This window comes from Paroedura picta, chromosome 4 (assembly GCF_049243985.1).
Source record: "Paroedura picta isolate Pp20150507F chromosome 4, Ppicta_v3.0, whole genome shotgun sequence".
Classification (NCBI taxonomy): domain Eukaryota; kingdom Metazoa; phylum Chordata; class Lepidosauria; order Squamata; family Gekkonidae; genus Paroedura; species Paroedura picta.
Window position 1 is genome coordinate 34,016,675 of NC_135372.1, and position 8,333 is coordinate 34,025,007.

At 54.4% G+C, this 8,333-nt stretch overlaps 1 long non-coding RNA gene across 7 annotated transcripts; it reads right to left on the bottom strand.

The window, feature by feature from the left end:
• Window positions 1-1,553: 1,553 nt before the first annotated feature.
• Window positions 1,554-7,505, bottom strand: LOC143835114 (uncharacterized). 7 transcript variants are annotated; one of them, XR_013230002.1, is made up of 7 exons: window positions 7,363-7,505; window positions 6,703-6,818; window positions 5,982-6,265; window positions 5,350-5,627; window positions 4,734-5,026; window positions 4,183-4,228; window positions 1,554-3,834 (listed from the first exon to the last, which is right to left on the bottom strand). It is a non-coding gene; the product is annotated as an uncharacterized LOC143835114 (long non-coding RNA). The 7 variants fall into 7 exon arrangements; XR_013230000.1 differs by having other exon boundaries at window positions 1,554-3,828; window positions 4,125-4,228; XR_013229999.1 differs by having other exon boundaries at window positions 1,554-3,831; window positions 4,125-4,228.
• Between the last annotated feature and the right edge of the window lie 828 nt (window positions 7,506-8,333).

The window sequence follows — 8,333 nt, forward strand, 5'->3', positions numbered from 1 at the left end:
AATATCCTTCCCCTTCCCTCCCTACGAAGCAACATTCCCTCCCTTCCAATTCCCTCCCTCTACATGCTCCGCTCCCTCTATCCACTATCCCCACCTTCTCATGCCACCCTCTATATCCTGCCTTCCCTCCCTACAACATTCCCTCCCACTGCACCCACCTTTCCCTCCATGCACCCCCCTTCCCATCCCACCCTCTACATCCTGCCTTCCATCTCTCCCAACATTCTCTCCCTCCCCTCCTAAGGACGCAACACTCCCTCCCTTCCCACCCTCCGCTACCTCCCTTCCCTCCCGTCCCACCCTTCCCTCCCTCCTCACCTTCCATTCTATCCATTCCCTGCCAACCATCCCTTCTTCTCTAGCCTCTTTTCCCTCCTTCCCAGGCCTCCGCACCCATCCTTCCCACCCCCATTCTCTCCCTACCTCCCAACATTCCCTCCCTTCCCTTCCACCCTTTGCACCCACCCCTCCCTCTATCCACCCTCCCCTCCCTCTCATTCTACCCTCTACATCGTGCCTTCCCTCCTTCCCCAAGTTCCCTCCCTCCCCTCCCTACGACGCAATATTCCCTCCCTTCCCTCCTCTCCCTTCCCCCCAACCACCCCTCCCTCTCCGCCCTCCACACCCTCCCTTCCCACCCTACATTCCCTCCCTTCTCTCCCTTCCCTCCCTCCCAATCATCCCTTCCTCTCCACCCTCTTTTCCCACCCCTCCCTATGTCCCAACATTCCCTCCCTCCCTTCCCTCCCTCCCTCCCACCGCACCCACCCCTTCCTCTATCCACCCTCCCCACCCTCTACATCCTGGCTTCCCTACCTCTCTAAATTCCCTCCCTCCCCTCCCTACGACGCAACATTCCCTCGTTCTGACCCTCGACTACCTCCCTTCCCTGTCTTCCTCCCAACCATCCCTCCCCTCCCTACGATACAACATTTCCTCCATTCCCACTTTTCCCTCCCTCCCTTCCCACCCTCCATTCCCTCTCTTCTCTCCCTCCCTTACCTCCCTTCCAACCATCCCTCTCTCTCCGCCCTCCAAACCCTACATTCCCTCTCTTCCCTACCTTACTCCCAACCATCCCTTCCTCTCCACCATCCCTTCCCACCCCATTCCTGTTCCTACCTACCCCTAACATTCCCTCCCTTCCTTCCCTCTGCACCCTCCCCTCCATCCACCCTCCCCTCCCTCTCATCCCACCCTCTACATCGTGCTTTCCCCCCAATATTTTCTCCCTCCCCTCCCTACGACGCAATAGTCCCTCCCTTCCCACCCTCTGCTACCTCCCTTCCCTCCCTTCCTCCCAACCATCCCTCCCTCCCTCACATCCCTACGACGCAACATTCCCTCCCCTCCCTCCCTTCCCAACCTACATTCCCTCCCTACCTCCCAACATCCCCCTTTCCACCCTCACTTCCCTCCCAACCTTCCCTCCTTTCCCACCCTCCACTATCCCTTTCCTCCCTCCCACCTAAACTTTCTTCCCTTCCCACCCTCGCCTTCCTTCCCGTTTTCCCTCCCTCTATCCCTCCATCTCCATTCCTCCTTCCCTCTCCTTTCCCTTCCCTTCCCTGACTTCCTGCCTGTCTGCCTTGCTAGATGCCTGCCTTTGTCTATTTCTTATAAGTTTATGTTCATCTAGGTCTCTTCTAATGAAAAGAAGAAAATTCCATCTCAGCAATCCTAGAAGGGAGCGCATGCCCTTCTTTAGGGCTGGCAGGAGGACCTGAGCATGCCAGCATTCAGGTTCCACTTGGCAGGTCAAAACTGACCAGAGACCTAAGTGCTTATGTATGAAAGACTCATGGTGCAGGAGCTATTTAGCCTTTGGTCAATGAGCAGGTTTTTCTCCACTGGGAAATGGAGTTGTATATGAATATCAGATTCTGGACTTCCAGATCCACATCCAGCTATCCAAAAGAAAGAGGATGCCCATCGTGTAGGGATTTGGCATCCGGATATTTCTGCTACCCACTCACAACATCTAGCATCTGTCAATGAAGACCCAGAGTTCCTTCACGTTTTCCACATACAGCAGTCGAAATTCCAGTAGGAAGGCTCAGAGAGAGATGCTCAGATGAGCCCAAATGCCCATGGCCCAAGTACTCAGGAGCCCTGAATGGCGATTTCATCAAGGGCCCATCAGCAATGGGTGCTCATTGACCCAAAAGCCACAATGAAGAGGGTGGAGTTCCAAAGAGGAATTATAGGCTCCAATGGCCCAAGGAAGGGTTCTGGCAGCTCTCGATGAAGACCCAGAGTTCCTTCAGGTTTTCCGCATACAGCAGTCCAAATTCCAATAGAAGGAAGCCTCGGAGAGAGATGCTGAGCTCCATCCAAATGCCGACAGCCCAAGTACTCAGGAGCCCTGGATGGGGATTTCATCAAGGGCCCATCAGCAGCGGGTGCTCAATGACCCAAAAGCTCCAATGGTGGAGTTCCAAAAAGGAATTATAGGCTCCAATGGCCCAAGGAAGGGTTCTGGCAGCTCTTGGTGAGTTCCTTCAGGTTTTCCGCATACAGCAGTCCAAATTCCAGTAGGAGGAAGGCTTAGAGAGAGATGCTGAGCTCCGTCCAAATGCCCATGGCCCAAGTACTCAGGAGCCCTGAATGGTGATTTCATCAAGGGCCCATCAGCAATGGGTGCTCAATGACCCAAAAGCCACGATGAAGAGGGTGGAGTTCCAAAGAGGAATTAAAGGCTCTAATGGCCCAAGGAAGGGTTCTGACAGCTCTTGATGAGGACCCAGAGTTCCTTCAGGTTTTCCGCATACAGCAGTCCAAATTCCAGTAGGAGGAAGGCTTAGAGAGAGATGCTGAGCTCTGTCCAAATGCCCATGGCCCAAGTACTCAGGAGCCCTGAATGGCGATTTCATCAAGGGCCCATCAGCAGCGGGTGCTCAATGACCCAAAAGCCACGATGAAGAGGGTGGAGTTCCAAAGAGGAATTAAAGGCTCCAATGGCCCAAGGAAGGGTTCTGGCAGCTCTTGATGAAGACTCAGAGTTCCTTCAGGTTTTCCGCATACAGCAATCCAAATTCCAGTAGGAGGAAGGCTTAGAGAGAGATGCTGAGCTCTGTCCAAATGCCCATGGCCCAAGTACTCAGGAGCCCTGAATGGTGATTTCATCAAGGGCCCATCAGCAATGGGTGCTCAATGACCCAAAAGCCACGATGAAGAGGGTGGAGTTCCAAAGAGGAATTAAAGGCTCCAATGGCCCAAGGAAGGGTTCTGGCAGCTCTTGATGAAGACCCAGAGTTCCTTCAGGTTTTCCGCATACAGCAATCCAAATTCCAGTAGGAGGAAGGCTTAGAGAGAGATGCTGAGCTCTGTCCAAATGCCCATGGCCCAAGTACTCAGGAGCCCTGAATGGCGATTTCATCAAGGGCCCATCAGCAGCGGGTGCTCAATGACCCAAAAGCCACGATGAAGAGGGTGGAGTTCCAAAGAGGAATTAAAAGCTCCAATGGCCCAAGGAAAGGTTCATACGTCTTAGAAGGCGTGGGGGAAGGGAGGGAAGGCCTCTGGCAGTTCTCATAGAAGACCCAGAGTTCTTGCAGGTTTTTCAGATATTGCAGTACAACTTTCAGGCATCCAGGGCCACCAAAGGGAGAGAAGCAGTAGGAGGACATCAGCTGCTGGATCTCCTCACCAAATTAGCTGCACTTGGACAGTCCAGCTTTTTTTCCGCGGACCCACATGAGCCAAGTGGGGCCTCTGCTGGGGTGGTGCCGCACTCTTTAAGGACGTCATGGGCATCAGGTGGTAGAAGTTGGCTGCCCCCAAGAAGACTGTGAGTGTCACCAAAGGAGAGAGCGGAGATTTCTTTTCCTGCTTCTTGGACAAAAGGGGAAAGATGCAACAAAGTAGCTCAGAGGGAGATGCTCAGCTCAGCGCAAGTCCCCACGGCCTGTGAATTCAGGAGCACTGGATGTGGACTTCATCAATAGGCCTGTCGGTATCAGGTACATGCTGAGATCAAGGACAAGACCTGAATCCCAGGACAGAGAGGGTGGAGTTCCAAAGGAGTCTCCAATGGCCCAAGGGAGGGTTCATGTTTCCAGGAAGGCCTGGAGGGAGGAAAGTAGGGAAGGGAGGGAGAGTCTCCTGCGCTTTCCAGCACCCACCTGAAACCCCCAGCAGCTGTCAATGAGGACCCAGGGTTCCTTCAGGTTTTCTACTTACTGCACTCCATATTTCAGGCCCCCGGGGAAGTTCAAGTGGAGAGAATCTGTGGGAAGAAGTCTGCTGGTAGATCTCAGGAAACTGACTGTGGTTGGGGAGTCCAGCGGTTTTTCCAGAGGAACCAACCAGGGCCTCTGCTGGGGTAGGTGCAATAGTATTTGGGGAAGCCACAGGCATCTGGTGATAGCAGCTGCCTGCCTACCCCAAGAAGACTAAGAATGTCATCTAAGGAGAGACCAAAGAGAGGAGGAGATTTTTCTCCCCTGCTTCTTGTACTGAGGGGGATGGACACAAGGCAGAGGGCGATGCTCAGAGGGCGATGCTCAGCTCAGTCCAAATGCCCATGGCCTGTGGATTCAGGAGCACTGGATGGGGACTTCAACAAAAAGCCCATCAGTAGCAGGTGCATGTAGACCTTAAAAACAAGTCTCAAAACCCAGGACAGAGAGGTTGGCGTTCCCAAGGAGAAAACTCAGTCTCCAACAGCCCAAGGGACAGTTCATGTTTCCAGGGGTGGGGAGGGAGGGTCTCTTGCAATTTCTGCCACCCACCTGTAGCCCCTGACAGTTCTCAAGGAGGACCCAGACTTCCTGCAGGTTTTCCACATCCTGAAGACCAAACGTCAGGTGCCTGGGGCTATCCAAGTGGAGAGAAGCAGTGGGAATAAGTCGTCTGCTGCTAGATCTCCTCAGGAAATGGACTGTGGTAGGGAAGACCAGCAGTTTATCCAGGAAGCCAAATGAGCCTAGTGGGGACTCTGCTGGGGTCGGTGCCACATGTTTTGGGAATGGGTTGGCATCAGGAGGTAGAAATTGGCTGTCCCCAAGAAGACTGTGACGGTGACCTGAGGAGAGACCGAAGAGAGGAGGTTTTCTCGCTTGCTTCTGGGCTCAAGAAGAACACAACACAGGAGCTCAGAGGGAGACACTCAGCCCAAAGCTCCATGGCACATGGACTCCAGAGCCCCCTCCAGATGGGGACTTCAGTCAGGGGCCCATCAGTAGTGGGAGCACACTGACCTCAAGGACATGACCCGAAAGCCAGGACTAAGAGGGTGGAGTTGCAAAGGAGGATAGTCTCCCATGGACCAGGGGATGGTTCATGTTTCCAGGCCCAGAGGAAGGGATGGGAAAGGAGGGAGGGATTGCTGCTCTTCCCGACACCCACCTGCAACGCCTGGCAGCTCTCAACGAAGACCAAAGTTCCTGAAGGTTTTGGACATCTTGCAGTTCAAAGGCAGCCAGGGCCTCCCAAGTGGAGAGAAGCAGTAGGAGGGAGGCTGCTGCCAGATCTGCTCATGAAATGGTTGGGGAGTCCAGTGTTTTTCCAAAAAAACCAGATTAACCAGCCGGGGCGTCTGCTGGAATAGCTGCCATACTAGTTGGGGAGGCCACAGGCACATGGTGGTAGAAGCTGGCTGCCCCCAAGAAGACGAAGACTGTCACCTAGGGAGAGACCACAGAGAGGTGGAGGGTTTTTTTTTTTTTTTTTTGCCTGCTTGTTGGACTTAGGGGGAAGGATGCGAGACAGGAGCTCCAAGGGTGATGCTCAGCTCCCCCCCAAATCCCCAAGGACTGTGGATGCAGGAGCACTAGATGGGGATTTCATTAAGGGGCCCATCAGTAACACTGAACGCTGACCGCAAAGACAAGGCCAAGAAGCCAGGACAGAGAGTGTGGAAGTGCACTGGAGGAAATTAAGTCTCCAGCACCCAAAGGGCGGGTTGATGTTTCCATGGAGGCACAGGGGAAGGGAGGGCGGGAAGGGAGGGTGGGCCTCCTGCCCCTTCTGCCACCCACCTGCAACCCCCAACAGCTGTCACTGGGGAACCAGAGTTCCTGTAGGGTTTTCACAGAGTGCCGCCCAAATATCAGGAGCCTGGATCTGTCCAAGTGGAGAGAAGCATTGGGAAGAAGGCCGCTGCTGGATCTCCTCAGGAAACGAGCTGTGGTTTGGGAGTCCAGCAGTTTTTTCACGAACCCAGATGAGCCCACAAGACCTCTGCTGGGGTAGGTGCCACACTCTTTTGGTAAGCCACAGACATCAGACATCAAGAAGACGGTGACCGTCAGCTGAGGAGAGACTGAAGAGAAGAGGTTTTCTCCCCTGCCTCTAGGCCTGAGGGGGAAGGAGGCAACACAGGAGCTCTGAGGGAGATGTTCAGGAGCCCTGGATGGGGGCTTCATTAAGAGGCCCATCAGTTGCGGGCGAACACTGAGCTCAGAGCAGAACCCAAAAGCCAGGATGGAGAGGGTGGAGTTGGAAATGAGTATCCTGAATCTCCAACAGCCCAAGGGAGGTTTCTTTTTTCCAGGGATGCTTGGACCCCAACTGCAGAAAGGGTCAGCAGGTCCAGGATGAGTACACCTGGGGATTTGGGAGTGGAGTCTTGGTGGGTCTGGGACCTTCAAGGGGTACAAGACCCAAGAGTCCACCCTCTAAAGTAGCCCTTTCCTCTAGGGGAACAGTTCTATGTAGTCTGAAGATGAGGTGGAATGCCAGGGCATTCCCAGGCCCTACCTGAAGGCTGGCACCCTTGTTACCAGGAGGCCTGAGAATCGGAGGGGTGTTCCTTCCCACCCACATACTCACAGGTACGTTCGGGGCAGATCCAACTGGCATTTGCTGCATTAGGCCTGCCAATCAGAAGAGAGAAAAGAGTGTTCAGCACAGGAGGGAAATCGAGACCATCCTCACCCAGACACTTGGGGGGAGAAGACTGATCCCCAGTGGGGCTCTTATGTGCCCAGAGCTTTGGGGGCTGCCACTAGAGTCTCTCAGGGCCTCGGCTAGAGGGCCTCCAGGGCCGATGGTGGGCCTTCCAGAGTCACAGATACCTCTTGGAAGGCCCCAGAAGTGGCAAGATTTGAAAGAGCCTCTCTGTGGTCCGTAGCTAACCCCGGTCCTTGTTTTTGTCCTGAGGGGACTCATGGGCAGTTACTGGGGAGGACTTGGGGGGACAGACCTCCTGCCTCTTGCTGAAAACCGAGAAATGGGTTTGGGGAGAAAATCTCTTCCGCATGCACTTGTTCTCCCAGTCAATATAATAGCCAAATTCTCAAGGGGAGGCACTTCCCACCACATGGTTTTCAGCTTCTGTCCTGCCCAATGTGATTCTCACATCCACTTGAAAACCCATAACCAGCATGTGGACTTTGCTTGCGGGCTTGGCAAACTCACCAGAGGAAGAACCTCAGATGTGAAAAATGGCTTCATTTGATCAGGATGCTTCTCTTTGGGTTCGGGGAGGGGAGGGGGGATGATCTTCCTCCAGCCTCCCCCTCCTCCCCCCAGCACCTGCAGGCTGGCCGAGAGAGGTGGTTTTGCCAACAGCCACTCTAGTGACCTCACCTGCTGACACCATTGTTGAGTAAGCGGCCTGCTGACCTCACAGAGCGGGCAGAATGTCCAAAGAGAGGCAGGCTGAGCTAGCCCTGGAGCCCTGATGAGAGGCTGTAGGCCACTGGCTCCAGAGCTGGTTGCCACAGAAGAGATACGGAGGCCTTCTCACCAGCCCGGGGGCTGGGAAATAGGAGGGCTGCAGAATCCAGGGGCACTAGACAGAATCACTGAATCACTGAATCATAGTATCATACGCAGGACCCTCACATCCCTATCACTCATCCACTGTCATCTGCCACCCCCTTGAGCCTTCCCAGAATCAGCCTCTCTGCCAGATGGCTATCCAGCCTCTGTTTATGAATCTCCAAAGATGGAGAACCCACCACCTCCTGAGGAAGCCTGTTCCGCTCAGAAACCGCTCAGTCCTGTCCATTTTCCTGCTAGCCCCGCGCCCTGGTCAGGCAGTCTGTAGCAGACGCTAATCACTATCCTGTTCATTCTCCTCTCCCTTAACTTCACCCGGCTACTTTCCACTGGAGTGTTACTCTCCTCTAGTATTTCCTTATGGGTACCACCCCACCTCCTCTTCACCCTTTTCTGTTCTGGCTTCTTGTAAGAGCAGGGGATCTCTAGGTTGCCCCCTTGGGGAGAGAGGGGGAGGTTGCAACCCCAGTGTGTGGTGTCTGCAAAGGGGGAGCTCCACGCAGAAGGGCAGGCCCTGCTGGCAGCCACTCCAAACCCCCCCCCCCCCCGCCCCATTATTGTGCTGCCTTCCTCAGTTCACCCATTCTCAGGGTTCAGTTCCAAAC